Source organism: Chrysochloris asiatica, unplaced genomic scaffold, assembly GCF_000296735.1.
Source record: "Chrysochloris asiatica unplaced genomic scaffold, ChrAsi1.0 scaffold00251, whole genome shotgun sequence".
In the NCBI taxonomy this organism is placed as follows: Eukaryota; Metazoa; Chordata; class Mammalia; order Afrosoricida; family Chrysochloridae; genus Chrysochloris; species Chrysochloris asiatica.
The window spans coordinates 2,990,374-3,005,517 of record NW_006408769.1 but is presented as its reverse complement, the minus strand read 5'-3'; the positions used below and the strand labels follow the sequence as shown (position 1 = coordinate 3,005,517).

Here is a 15,144-nt window from a genome sequence, read left to right as displayed (position 1 = left end):
GGAAGCAGCAGTCAAGAAATCAAATGACATATTGCATTAGGCAAATCTGCTGCACAAAACCTTTTTTTAAGTGTTGAGGAGCAAAAAACTCAGCTTGAAGACTAAGGTTCACCTGACCTGAGCTATGGTATTTTCAGTAACCTCATGTGCATGTGAAAACTGGGCAGTGAATAAGGAAGACTGTAGAAGAATTGATGCGTTTGAGTTATGGTGTTGGAGGACAATATTGAAAGTGTCGTGGGCTGCCAAGAGAACCAACAGATCTGTGTTGGGAGAATTGCAGCCAGAGTGCTTCTTGGAGGCCAGGATGGCCAAACTTTGTCTCTCATACTTTGGATATACTGTCAGGAGGAACCAGTTGCTGGAGAAGGATATCATGTTTTGTAGGATGGAGGGTCCGAGATAAAGATGAAGACCCCCAGTGAGATGGATTGACAAAGTGGAAGCATCAATGGGTTCAAGCATGGCAATGGTAGTGATGCTGGCCCAGGATCGGGCAGTGTTTCGTTCTGCTGTGCATAATGTTGCTATGAGTCAGTACCGACTAGATGGTACCTAACAACAACATCAACAAGTAGAGAACTATTGTCTTGAAGGGAAGACAAGTATATGTGTAGTTGCTTGACACATGGGGTGCTGGGAATACTTTTACTTTCTAGAGAATTGCTTTCAAATTGTTGTTCAACTATTTTCTTATCTTAATAAATGGAGAAGTCTTTCTTGGGCAATAAGTTCATACTCTTGATGTACTATTGGGGGCTTTAATCAAAGCCTTACTCTCTAACTTTCAAAAGGACAGTAGATGATGATGTTGTTGTTGTTGTTAAGTGCTGTTGAGTCGGTTTCCACCCATAGCAACCCTGTATAGGGTTTCCAAGAGCAGCTGGTGAGCTTGAACCACTGATCTTGCAGTTCAAATGGGTTTGCAGTACATGATGTAGGCATACTCAATTAGACTGAATATTAACTGAGCCCAACAGATAGGACTTGCAAGAATTGTGAGGACCAAATCCTTTTATTTGCATTATCCATCTACATAATTTACCCTTTTAACCCTAATGTTAGATTGAAGAGATAAATTTTGGTTAATTCAGTTGTGCTATTATCAGAGATTCCTTAGGACATTGATTGGTGGAGTCATACAATATGTAACAAATTTTTTATCAAAGGAAACTGTAAGGAATCACTATTTTTACTAAACTTGTACCTCGAAATAGGCACTTAATATTTCATTTCTTCCTCAACCTAGGAAGTAGGTCTTATTATCTCCATTTTTAGATAGAGAAGTACTACTGAAAAGTGAAATCCAGATTCACCTGACTCATAAGTGTGAGAAGTGAGATTTGAAAAGAGATTTGCCCAACTTCAACTCTTACGTATGGTGACACTATCCTTCCCTCAGAAGATGAGATGACTGAATGGAAGGGTAGAGAAGTTTTTGTTAGATTATTCCCTGTAGATAGACAGACATACAGGGAATGGGGGCCGACTCTTATAAGTATCCTGCTCACTAGTGTAGTATGGTGGTTAGAGCACACTATTAATTCCAAAAAAAGAAGGCTCAGGTTCCTGCAATCACCATAAGTTGTTGTGAAATGCCATAGCATTGGTTCCAACTCATGGTGACCCTCTATAGCAGGGTGGGAAACATGTAGCCCACGGGACACGTAAGGGCAGAAAAATCATTGGTCTGGTCCTAGCAAGGCAACCACTGTTCCAGCCATCACATTGTTATTGTTGTTAAATGCCATTGAGTTGATTCAGACCCATAGCGACCCTATATAGGGTTTCCAAGGAGTGGCTGATGAATTTGAACTACTGATCTTGTAGTTCAAACCAAATTTTCAGTTCAGCTTATTAACCCAGAGCTCCACACCAGGACTCCAGCCATCACATTAGGGATGACTTTGACCAAATAGAGCAGGCTAATTTTTAAGTTGGTAATTTTATATGGCCTATTAATGATGTTACATCATTGAGCAGAAAACAGTTTTTCCATTCCTGCTCTATAGGATTTTCAAGGAGCAGCTGGTGGGTTTTGAATTGCCAACCTTGCAGTTAGCAATTCAGTACTTATCCTACGGCACAATATCAAGATTCTAAACACATGCACAACAATGTTCATAGTGGCACTATTCACAATAGTAAAAAGATGGAGACAGCCTAAGTTCCTATCAACGGAAGAATGGATAAACAAACTTTGGTACATACACACAATAGAATATTATGCTACCTTGAAAAATAACAAGGAAGCTGCAAACCACCATATAGCATGGATGAACCTTGAGGACATTATGGTGAGTGAAATTACTCAGTCACACAATGACAAATACTACATAAGACCATGATAGAAAAAGCTTAAGAAAAGATACCCATAGTAAAAGGGGGGAAAAGTCTTTGTTGGTTATGGGTGGGGGGTGGGGAGGAAGGGGATGGTAGAGCACAGGGTAGGGAACAGATACATCATAGTTCAGGTGGTGGGGAGGGAAATACACAAGAAGAGGGAGGGGGATGGAAGAATACGGTAGATACGGGAACACAGACGCAGGTTTTCATGATCTAAATGAAACAGAGGCAAATTGGTGATGTATGGTCAACCTTGGAACAACAGGGCTCGGTGATACAGGGATCGAGGCATAGACTGAATGGGTAAAAGATGGAAATAATGTTAAGATACTTGACTGTCTTATGAATATTGGTTTTCCTTACCTACTACTGTAAAATAGACACTTGAGTGGGATAGAAAGGAATATTAGGAAACATAATTATGGAAAGCTTGTAAGCCCATCTCCAGCCTATAACTGATTGGAATACCTAAAATGGGTTCTAGAATTTGCCCAGTGAACTAGGCTTCCTGCAGAGCCTTTGTAGTGGATTCCACTTTAGGTGGAAACCTAAGCTCCATCCAGAACCTTCTGAGGTGGGACATTCCCCCTTGAAAGGATAAGCAGACCAACCTGGAATAGCTAGAGGAACAGAAGATAGTCTTGAAAGAGAGACCAGCAGGAAAAATCCAAAACAAAAATGGCAGTCTGAGTGGCTACTACAAGAACAAGCAAGTTATTTGCTGGGGAGCCATAAAGGCAAGCAATCAAGTCCCTTCAGGACAAACCCCACTCCAAGACTAAAACTCAAAGGGAACACATGAACAGGCATGTAAGCTTGCTGGTGACCACGTTGGTCTCCTGGTGATTGGAAGAGGGCGAAAGGCAGCAATGAAGATATGAGTCGAGTTTGACCATGTTCTGTAGACTCCTCTTGACCTGGAGATGAGACAGAGAAGAGGAGTGGTTGGTTGGTCTGAAGTGCAGTGAGACCTGTGGACACCTGAGCCCATGGACAAGGACACAGCCATGGAGGGTTGGGGCTGAGGGTGAAGTGATCAACTGATGTGAAGTGAGGGAAGATGCACAAGAATGCCCGAAAAAGGAAACAAGTGTAAATTGTTAACAATTTGATGAACTTGGCCAATACTTACGGTTGTAGTAGCTCAAAATGCCAACTGAAAGGGCAGGAGTCTTCATATCCAAGATCAATCCTATCCCCTCTGTATACAGGATTGCTAGAGATGGGTAACATAGACATTGGCTACCTAAAATGGGAGGGTCTTTTAAGGTACAAAGTGACTGGCTTACAAGTTTTCAAGAGGGAATTTAGTTTAAGAGTGTGTGAAAGAAGGTAGAATCCCCATTGAATGGTTTTCATCTTGTCTAGACAGGTCTGATGAAAGGAGATGGAGATAAGATTCTTATGACTCAATAGTGAGTAATTATTATGACTGATTGCTGCTGTCACAATTGTAAAGGTAGAAGTTTTGTAACAAAAAGAGGGGAGTAGTTAATCTTACAGTCCTGGAACAGAGGACCCTAGGACTATCAGGGGAGAAGAGCATGAGTGGAATGTGCAACCCTATCCAGAGAAGCAGCAACACCAGAGATGGAGACAGTGATGAGGGCATGGAGAGAGAGAGCAGCTGAGGATTGTAGACTCATGGAAAGAGAAAGGCTGTGTGATGGCAGCCAGGTGCTGGTGGCCAGGAGGCAGGCTTGCAGAACGTGTCCTTTGGTTATTTAAACGATTTTTGAGTGATTTTGTGTACATCACCCTCCCTGTCCCCCCCCCCCCAAAAAAAAAACAAACAAACAAAACCCAGGGGGAATAGAAGCAAATACTGTTGAATGATGATGCACAGAGGGGATTGTAATCATTGCAATGAAACAATGAATGTAAAACTGATGTTTCCCCATGTAAACTATCACTCAATTCACAATAAAAAGTTTTTTAAAAAGCCTCCTAACACGGCGTTTACTATGAGTGTCAGCATTCCAGCTTCAACAAGGTGATCACAACAGTCTCTTTATAGAAATATATAAAGTAACATATAAAATAATATGCTTATCTCATTATGAACTTCCCAAGTTATCATTGAGACTGTCACTTTGAATTTTCTAATTCAAACATGATTATGATTACAGTTATAGCTGCAGGTGGACGCACCAATTGCCTGGGGCATCTGTTATTGGGATTTACTGCAGGTTTTAGGTCCAAGGGACCTGGAAAAAGTTTATCTTTGTCTTTCTTAGTTCTGCCCTGGAAAGTCCCTGAGCTCTGCTGGACCTCAGCTGAATTACACTCACAGTTCTCCCCAGTTAGCCTATTGTAACCTTATTCAGAACAGCTCTGGAGAAATTCAGAGGTTTTCTAAATATTCAAGTAGTATAACTCTGATAGTGTAGTGGTTACGAATTGGGCTGTGAACCTTAAGGTTAGCAGCTCGAAACTACCAGCTGTTCCATGGGAGAAAGATGAGGCTTTCTGTTCCCATAAAGATTTACAGCCTCGGAACTGACTCTACAGCACATAACAACAACAATAACAACCTTAATTTATTTAGTCCCCATTTAAAATTAATTTTCATTATTATTAATGTAATATTTGTTCAACATAGAAAAGATTGGAACTAGAGAAACAAAAAGAAAAAAAAACTGTCATAAAATGATCTATCTTAAATGTTACATATAAAAAATTTCTCTTTCATTATTTTGTATTCAGATATTTAATTTAAAAAAAATGGCATCATACTATGTATGTTACTGTTATTGTTAAGTGCCATTGAGTAGATTCTGACTCATAGGGACCTTATACATGATTTCCAAGGAGTGACTGGTGAGTTTGAACCATTGACCTTGTAGTCCAAACTGACCTTGAGATACAGTGTTTTATCCTAAAGCAGTTAAAAACCTTTGTATTTGATTTGATAAAATATCATGAAGCCTGTTATTGAATATTAATTTCCATAGTAGCATCTTAAATGATTAACATTCTCTTCTTAATATAAAACAATTATAATTTTCAATTTTCAAATGACAATTCTTTACAGTTAAATTGAATTCCAATCCATGATTATTTCCTTACCACATATTTCTAAAAATGTCATTAATGAATCAGTAAGCAAGCCCAAATCTAAGCTATCATTTACAAAATTCCTATTTTCCACATCCTAAATAACATTGTTGTTGTTTTTAAGTGCCATGGAATTGGTTCCAACTCATAGCAACCCTGTATAGGATTTCCTAGTAGCAGCTGATGAGCTTGAACCACCAACCTTGCAGTTCAAACTGACTTTGCTGTCCAATGCATTAGCCCTCAGTGCCACACCAGGACTCCAACTCATATTGGTTATTACCATTTTTAAAATGCTTTTGGGGGTAGGTAAATCCATTGTCATTGCATTTATTTTCTTTTGAGAATGATCTCTATGTTATTGCATTGGCAAAACTATTCATATATATATTAGGAGTCCTGATAGCATAATGGGTTATGCATTGGTCTGCTAATCAAAGGTCAGCAGTTTCAATCTACCAGCCACTCCATGGAAGAAAGATGAGACTTTCTGCTCCCATAAAGATTTACAGGCTCAGAAACCCTATATAAGGTCACTGTGAGTCGGAACCGATTCGCTGGCACACAACCACCACCAACACCATTCATATGGTAAGCACATCAACCATTTCTTCATTGCTATTACTTTTATTTAGGTGCTATCAAGTTGGCTCCCACTCATAGCAACATGGTATAAAGTTTCCAAAGAGCAGCTGGTGGGCTTGAACCACTGACCTTATAGTTAGTTATCCAGTATTTATTCCTCCTTTCTTCATTACATATGCTTAAGTGTTTTACTCAGTTTACCTATGCCTCTTAGTCATAATGTTTGGTATGCTTTGATGTGCATACGTTTTGAGTATTTATGTAGTGAATTTTACTAGTTTCCTGAATTTGAAGCATGGAGTTGGTGAAGACTATTGAATGTACCATGGACTGCCAGGAGAACAAACTTTTCTTGGAAGAAGTACAGTCAAAATGTTGTGCTTTCTCTCAAGTACTTTGGACATGTTTTCATGAGGGACCAGTCCCTGAAGAAGGACACCATCCTAGGTAAGGTAGAAAAAGAAGAAGATTTTCAGTGAAAAAAGAGGAAGACCCTCAATGAGATGGCTTGACACTGTAGCTGAGGCAATGGGCTCAGTCAGGGCGCTGATTGTGAGCATGAGGCAGGACCAGGCAGAGGGGCATTGTCTGGCGCATAGGGTTGGGATGAGTCGGAACCTAATAACAATAAAAACATAGTTATTACCTTAGAAGGCCCACTCCTACAAGCAAATCGTACATACAATACCACGTTGATTTTCTTGGAAAAGTTTGTTCCTTTTTAACATTTAAAGTTACATTTTAGCTAAAATGTATTCCTTGAATCACAGGCGTTTCCTCTGCTCATTCATTTGAAGAGCTGCTTGTGAGACACACTAAAATTATGAAAAATGTGTATTGTATTTTCCTCTGATTTTAAATGTCTCTTTTGTCATTCACTAAATTTTGAATCTAAATTGAAATGTTCCTGAGATTTCTATTTGGTGTCATTGATCCTAAACCAGCGCTATTTACTGCTTTAGGTATTATAGCTTTATGAATAGATTCTTAGAGATAGGAGAAATTCTTCCGCATCACTCTGTTTTTTCAAAAGTTCTTGATTTTTGATTCAAAAAAAAACCCCGCTGGAACCCTGGAGGGTGTGGAAGAGAAGGAAACGAGGGTTCCTGCTATGCCAGAGACCCTGAAGAAAAAGCGAAGGAATTTCACAGAACTCAAGATCAACCGCTTGAGAAAGAAGTCGGCCCGAAAGATGCTGCAAAACGCAGCGCGGAAGCACACACTATCACAAGGAATCTAGGCAGATGGACAGAACTGAGATTCAAATGGCTAGGATGTTAAGAAAAGCGGACAATTTCTATGGACCTGGTGAGCCCAAGCATTTGTTATCAGGATCAGAGTTATCAACGGTGTGAGCCCAAAGGTTCGAGAGGTGTGGCAGCTTCTTCGTCTTCGCCAGATCTTTGTTAAACTCAACAAGGTATAAATGAACATGTTGAGGATTGTAGAACTATATATTGCATGTTGTTGTTAAGTACCATGGAGTCGGTTCCAACTCATAATGACTCTGCACAGGGTTTCCGTGGCTGTAAATCTTTACGGGAGCAGAAAGCATCATCTGTCTCCCGCCGAACGGCTGGTAGTTTCGAACTGCTGACCTTGAGGTTAGCAGCCCGATTCGTAACCACTACGCTACCAGAGCCCCTTATCTATTGCATGGGGGTACCCAAACAGCCTCGGAAACCCTGCACAGGGTTGCTATGAGTCGGAACCGACTCCACGCCACATAACAACAACAACAACAACCCAAACCTGATGTCAGTGAATGAACTGATCTACAAGCGTGGATATGGCAAAATCAATATAAAGCGCATTGCCCTGACCAATAACACGTTGATTGCACGTTCTTTTGGTAAATATAGGATCATCTGCATGGAGGATCTGATTCATGAGATCTACGCTATTGGGAAACGCTTCAAATAAGCAAATGACTTCCTGTGGTCCTTCAAATTATCTTATCTTCACGGTGGAATGAAGAAAAAGACCATCCATTTTGTAGAAGGTGGAGATGCTGGCAACAGGAAGACCAGATCAACAGGCTTACTAGAAAGATGAACTAAGATATCTACCATGATTATTTTTATAATCTGGTCAGATAATAAAATGTAAATGTTCTCAAATTGAAATTGTTGTATTGGCAACTTTTTCTTAACCTGTCCTTTGCCCCCTTTAATTATTATGACAAATCTTGGTGTGTAATAAAATTTAGCCAAATCAACAGTCCATTGCTTGTAAACCTAAGGTCAAATGTGTTATTTTGTGGCAAAATTTATTACAGGGATTCCTCTACAGAAGTTTTTTATTATTATTATTAAAGTTTTGGACCTTAAATTGTGCCATATGGGTATCTTAAAGAAAGCCCAATTCATAGGCATTTGTGCATGATTTGTAGGTATTCAAAGTTGGTGCTCACAAAATAAAAGTTCTTGATTTTTGCTATGCATCTTGTTATTGTTGTTAGGTGCCATCGAGCTGGTACCAATTCACAGCAACCGTATGCAAAACAGAATAAAACACTGCCCAGTCCTGTGCCAATGTCACAAACATTACTACACTTGAGCCCATTGCTGCTGTCACTGTGCCAAGCCATTTCATTGGTCGTCTTCCTCTTTTTTCCCGACCGTCCACTTTACCAAACACGATATCCTTCTCCAAGGACTGGCCCCTCCTGATACTATGTCCGGATTATGAGAGATGAAGTCTGGCCATGCTGGCTTCCAAGAGCACCCTGGCTGCACTTCTGCCAATACAGATTTGTTTGTTCTTTTGGCAGTCGTTGGTACTTTTAATATTTTCCTCCAATACCAGAACTCAAAGGCATCATTTTTTTCTACAGTCTTCCTTATTCACTGTCTAACTTTAGCTTTCATATGAGATTATTAAAAATGTTGTTGCTAAGTGTCATCGAGTTGGTACTGACTCATAGTGACCCTGTGTACAACAGAATGAAATACTGCCTGGTCCTGGGCCAACCTCACAATCATTGATTCACTTAAGCCTATTGCTTCTGCCACTGTGCCAATCCATCTTGCTGGGGGTCTTCCTCTTTTTCTCTGACCCTCCACCTTACCAGACATGTTATCCTTCTCCAGTGACTGGTCTCTCCTGACAACATGTCAGAAGTATGAGAGACGAAGTCTGGCCATCCTGGTTTCCAAGGAGCACTCTGGCTGCACTTTTTCTGACACAGTATTAAAACTACTCTCCCCGAATTCAACTACAAATGAATATTCAAGTCCCCATGATTTGTTTTGTGTTGTTTTACTCCACAAAAGAATCCTAAATTTTATAAGGAAGACTAGACACAGTCCTAAATTTTATACATCTAGTTTTCCTTAATTAATTAATTCTTCATGGACCTGGAGAAAGCATTTGTTGCTAAAATCATACATATTGAACATTTCCTTAATTACACGGCAGAAATATGTTTCCGATGAAGCGTTTTTAAAGGATGAAGAGACTCTGGATGTAGAATTGTATGAGTTTTCATCACATCCTTTTTGCTAATGTTCATGCAGAAGAACTGGCAGATGCCCATTGGAAAGATTAGTGAGAGAAAATTAAGTTTCTTTTAAGAAAGAACAACTTAAAAAGACTCAGAAAAGCAATCCCATTTTAGCTGACAATTACCTGGGCAATGAAATCCTGGTGTGGCTCTGTGGGTTAATGCACTGGACCACAAGGTGGGTTTGAACCACAAGGTTGGCAGTTCAAGCTTACCAGTCGCTCCTCAGAAACCCCGAACAGAGTCACTATGAGTCAGAACCAATGCAAAGGCACTTAACAACAACAACAACTTGGACAATATTCTGTTCTGAGGATTTGGTCCTCTAGCTCTTTTCCTTTTTCTTCACTATGCTCCAAAGAACAAATGTTTGGTACTCAGGAACCTCTTTTGCTTCTGACTTGAAAAGACACATGAATGATTTTACCATTGCTTTGAAAACTATGACTAAAAAAGAAATCGTTCTAAAAAAATCTAATTAAATTGCCTTTTGTTGTTGTTTTATATTTTATTAGTTCTTCTGTTACTTAAGAACAGTGAGAAAGTTTTGCAACCTAGTAGGGTAGAGCTGTAGCATTTCTTTCACAAACTATCAAAAACACTTAATCTACTTAAAACATGACCATTTCATATTTTGCAGACCTGAGTGGGGTGAATACGGTTGCTGTAAGTTGGAAAATGTAGAGGAAACGTAAGACAGACTAAAATGGTATAATATCATTATGTTCTATGTCCAATGTTTATTATGGAAAATCGTAACTAACCCTGGTATGGCGATGTGGAATAATGCACTGGACCCCAAGGTTGGTTTGAACTGTAAGGTTGGTGGTTCATATTCATCAGCCACTCCTTGGAATCCCTATACAGGGTCACTCTGACTTGGGACTGACTCTAAGGCACTTAACAACAATAAAAACAACTATTCAAATAACTATTCTCAAAATTATTGAGAATACAACCTTCAGATTTAAGATCCACTTTATAACTACTTTCAACACATCAACTAAAGGTGCAAAATCTTTGTGCAAAGGAAGCTAACCTCTTTGGTTTATCATGAAAAACTCTAAAAGAGTATTTTATTTGCCTGATTAAAGAAAATTCAGGTATGTCCAAAAAGTTCATTTTAATACTGCCATAATAATGTAAGTTCTTTATAGTTTTTCATGTGGACAAATGCGCTCTGCTCTCTCCTGATTTCCCACCTCTACTGTGGCACTGGAGTCCTGGTGGGGTGCTGCAAGATAATGCACCACAATGTCCATTCGAATTGCAAGGATGATAGGTCAAGTTCACCAGCTGCTCCTCAGAAACCCTAAACAGGATCACTCTGAGTTGAAGTCAACTCAATGGCACTTAACAGCAACTGTGACACTGTCTAGAAGTGTCTGGTGATGTGCTTGTGTGAAGAGACAGCCAGGAAAACCCTATGGATGGAGAAGCAGTTCTACTCTGTACCACAAGGAATCATGATGAGTCTAAATCAACTCAATGACAAGGCCTGATTTGTTTGTTTGTTTGTTTGTTTTATTATTGATGTGGGAGTCCCTGGGCAGTACAGATGGTCGATGTACTCCCTGGTAATCAAAAAGCACCTGGAGGCATCTCAAAAGAACTGATGGTGATCTATTAAAAAAAATATCAGCCACTGAAAACTCTGGAGTATGAGGTCACATGAGTTGGCAACTGGTGGTTTCTTATGGATGTTCGTTCGAGTTGTTTCTGTGGAAAGGGGGAGTACCAGCATGTATGAAATGTATATTAACAAAACAATCCTTTTTTTTAGCTTCACAATTATGTTTTGACACAAGATGCAGATTATCATCTTTTGTTTTCTTAAATCTTAAAACAGCCTATGTAACAGCAATGGAGGCATTATGTTTAAGACATTTCAACAATTACAAGTAATACCTCTGTACATTTGCAGCCCAAGTAACAAAGTGCTGTGATTTGGTTCTTCCATTAAGCGCTGGCTGTGTTAACATATCTGCTTTCCAGAAATGTGACCACATTAGCAGGGAACCCCCCCCCCCCACACACACACACACAAACCTACCTAGAGTATATCTGATTTTTAAAATAAATATATGGGATAAAAGTGCCACTCAGTCATTTTTCTCTGGCATTTAAACGTATCACTTATTCTGAAACTGGAATAGATATGCAAATCTGAAACACAATTGCTGAATTTGTTTTAGAAATTCTCTGTTTACAGAAATACAGCATTCATCTGCTGTACCTGGTGGCTATTAACTGCTCTAATTGTGCTGTAGGCTCCTTAACAAGTTTGTTGAAGTTGCACATTATAATTTTAAAAGAGTTAATTGAATACTAATCCAATGCACAGCACAAAAATGATTTGAACCATTCCAAGGAAAGCCGAAAATCCCACCAGCTGCCTTGGTTCTAGTAAATCCCTACCCCTGTGAAACTGAGAAAATGAATATTCAATATTTTTTCCATTTGAGTCTCTTGACATCCTATTGATTCACTTTATTTTCCCAACAATTTTCTGACAGGTTTCCCAATGTGGATTGTGCAGATTCTTTGATATTCATCTGGTGATTGCCTTTGAAAATGAGCGTTGTGGCCAACACTGGGCTGCGGCGGCTTAGGCTCAGGAGCTCCAAGCCCTCACACTCCGGAAACAGGCACATTCGTAGAATTTTGCAGAATTAGCAAACATCAGAAAAAGAGGCGGCTCAAGGCTTCATGGAACCTTCAGGCCACTTGTGATCCAGATCATTGCTCTGGGGGACTTGAGAGACAAAAATGAGTGGGAAATAGGTGAATCTTGAGATTCTGCTAGCAGGGGAAAGTGGAAGGCAAGCAACAAGCACATACAAAGACAGAAAGTAGGACAATGAGGCAAATAGGTGTGGTAGGAGAGGTGCCACAGATCCCAACACCTTCTGCCAGAGGAGTGGGTCGTTGGACGTGAACAAGGTGGCAGGACAAAGTGTCATTTCAAGATCTCGGGGGTACTCATTGCTGTCACTGTTTGTGATGCCTCGAGCACACAGGTGCATTTTGACATGAGCCTGGACTAGAAGGGCTTTACCTCTGTAAAAGGTAAATCAGGAGTAACTTTGTTCAGAGACATTCATTGGATGTGTAGATCCTTTTACACTCCCATCACATGCTGTGTAAATTAGGCATTGTTGTTGTTAGTGGCTTGAAGTCGATTCTCATAGTGACACTGTATGCGGTTTCTGAAGAGCAGCTGGTGAGTTTGAACCATTGACCTTGTGGTTCAAATCAACCTTGAAGTTGAGTCCTTATCCATCCTACAGTACCACAACAGGACTCCAAATGTTGTGCAATGTCAGCTAAAGCTCCATGATGTACTTATTCTGTAGAATCTGGCGCCACACATGGCACAACCTTGAATGCCTCTTGCTGAGTGAATTAAGTCAGTCCACAAAGGACCAGTATTGTCTGACACCACCTACACACATACAATATCTAGAGTATACAGCCCTAAAGCAGTTACTCGGAGGGGGAAAGGGGAATTCGCTTAGGAGACATTGAAACATTTCGGATGATGGAAACAGAAATTGGAAATCAATTATTACTGAAAGTTGTACAACATGATGAATGTTGTGTGCTAAATTATGCTGCTAAATTTTATGTGAAGAATCTTGAAATGGTAAATGCTTTGTTACATACTTATTTGTTACATTAAAACAATATTTGTAAAATGAATCACTGAATGAATAAGTCTGTGTTCTATAATTTATAAAACGTCTGTTCAACCTGTTACCCAAACTGGGTTCAGGTTCTTTCCGATTGCTGTTGTTAAGTGTTGTTGAGTTCTGACTCATAGGGACCCTGTAGAGGGTTTCCAAGGAGAGGCTTGTGGGTTTGAACCACCAAGCTTGTGGTTAACAATTCAATGCTCTTTTAGATTAGTGGCTATATTAAGCAACTACTATCTGACTGTATGTGTTGCTGCTCTTAGCTGCCTGCGGTTGAGTGGATTCTACCTCACAGGGACCCTGTGTGTGCATAGTAAAACTGCTCCATAGGATTCTCAAGGCTGTGACATTTTGGAAGCAGATTGTCAGACCTGACTTCCAAGGTGTTTCTGAGTGGGTTTAGACCATCAACTTTACACTAGTAGTTGAACAATTAGCCTTTTACGGCAACCAAGAACTCACTAAATGTATTGTTTTGGTTTACTGCTGTCTAGTCAGTACCAACTTACAGTGACCTGCTTAAAGTTTCTTAGGAGTGGCTGGTAGGTTTGAACCACTAACCTTTTGGTTAATAGTTCAGTGCTTATCCTAAAGTGCCACACCAGAACTCTTTAAAGTATATAATTGACCTTAAAGGCAAGTTTAGAGATCTATAGAAATGTTGCTTTGTTTTGGTGGTGATCGAGTGTGGCAAAATCAGTTCCAAGGAGCAGCTGGTGAGTTTGAACCATCAACCTTGTGGTTCAAATGGATCTTGTGATCTAGTGCTTATCCGACAGTGCCATACCAGGACTCTAAAAACCAACTATATGTGTTTGTTTGTACGTATACAAATATAAGCTAATGAAGTATGTTGTTGTTGTTATTAGGTGCTGTTAAGTCAGTACATAGCAGCCTTATGCACAACACAACAAAACACTGCCCAGTCCTGGGCCCATCTCACAATCATTGCTCCAGTTGGTCCCACTGCTGCTGCCGCTGTGCCAATCCATCTCATTGGGCATCATCCTCGTTTTCCCTGACCCTCAACTTTACCAAGCATGACATCCATCTCCAGGACCTGGTCCTCCTGACAATATGGCCGAAGTATAAAGAAGTCTGGCCATCCTGGCTTCTAAGGAACATTCTAGCTGTACTTCTTCCAACACAGATATGTTTGTTCTTCTGGCAGTCCATGGTAGTTTTAATATTCTCCCCCAACACCATAATTCAAATTCATGAACTCTTCTACGGTCTTCCTTATTCAGTGTCCAACTTTGACATGCGTATGAGGTTACTGAAAATACTATGGTTTGGGTCAAGCGCATCTTAGTCCTTAAACTGATATCTCTGCTCTTGAATACTTAAAGAGGTCTTGTACAGTCAATATGCCTATTACGAAAGATCGTTTGAGTTCTTGAATGCTTCTTCCATGAGTGTTGATGGTTGACCCTAGCAAAATGAAGTCTTTGACAATTTCAGTCTTTTCACCATTTACCTTGTTGTTATTTATTGGTCCAGTAGTAAGGATTTTTTTTTTTTTTTTTTACATTGCTGTAGTCTTTGAGCTTCATCAGTAAGTATCTAAGTCCTCTTTGCTTTTAGAAAGCAAGTTTGTATCATCTTCATATCGCATGTTGCCACATTCTTCTTCATATAATACTGCTCCTCAGATTATGTGCTCAGCATACAGACTGAGTAAGTATGATGAAATAATACAACGCTGGTGCACATCTTTTCTAATTTTAAACCATTCACTGTTCTATTGTTCTGCTTGAAAAAAATTGCCTCTTGGTTTATGTACAGGTTTGTCATAATCACAATAAAGTGTTCTGGAATACTTATGCTTCCCAGTGTTGTCCATATCTTGACATGATCCACACAATCGAAAGCCTATACATAGTCAATAAAGCACAGGTAAACACCTTTCTGGTATTCTCTGCTTTCAGCCAAGATCCATCTGACATCAACAATGAT

General features: G+C 39.8%; 1 pseudogene; it reads left to right on the top strand.

Moving 5' to 3' along the window:
• The window catches only part of LOC102827727, a 61,598-nt pseudogene extending 53,550 nt beyond the window's left edge, over nt 1-8,048 (top strand).
• The last annotated feature ends 7,096 nt before the right edge of the window (nt 8,049-15,144 follow it).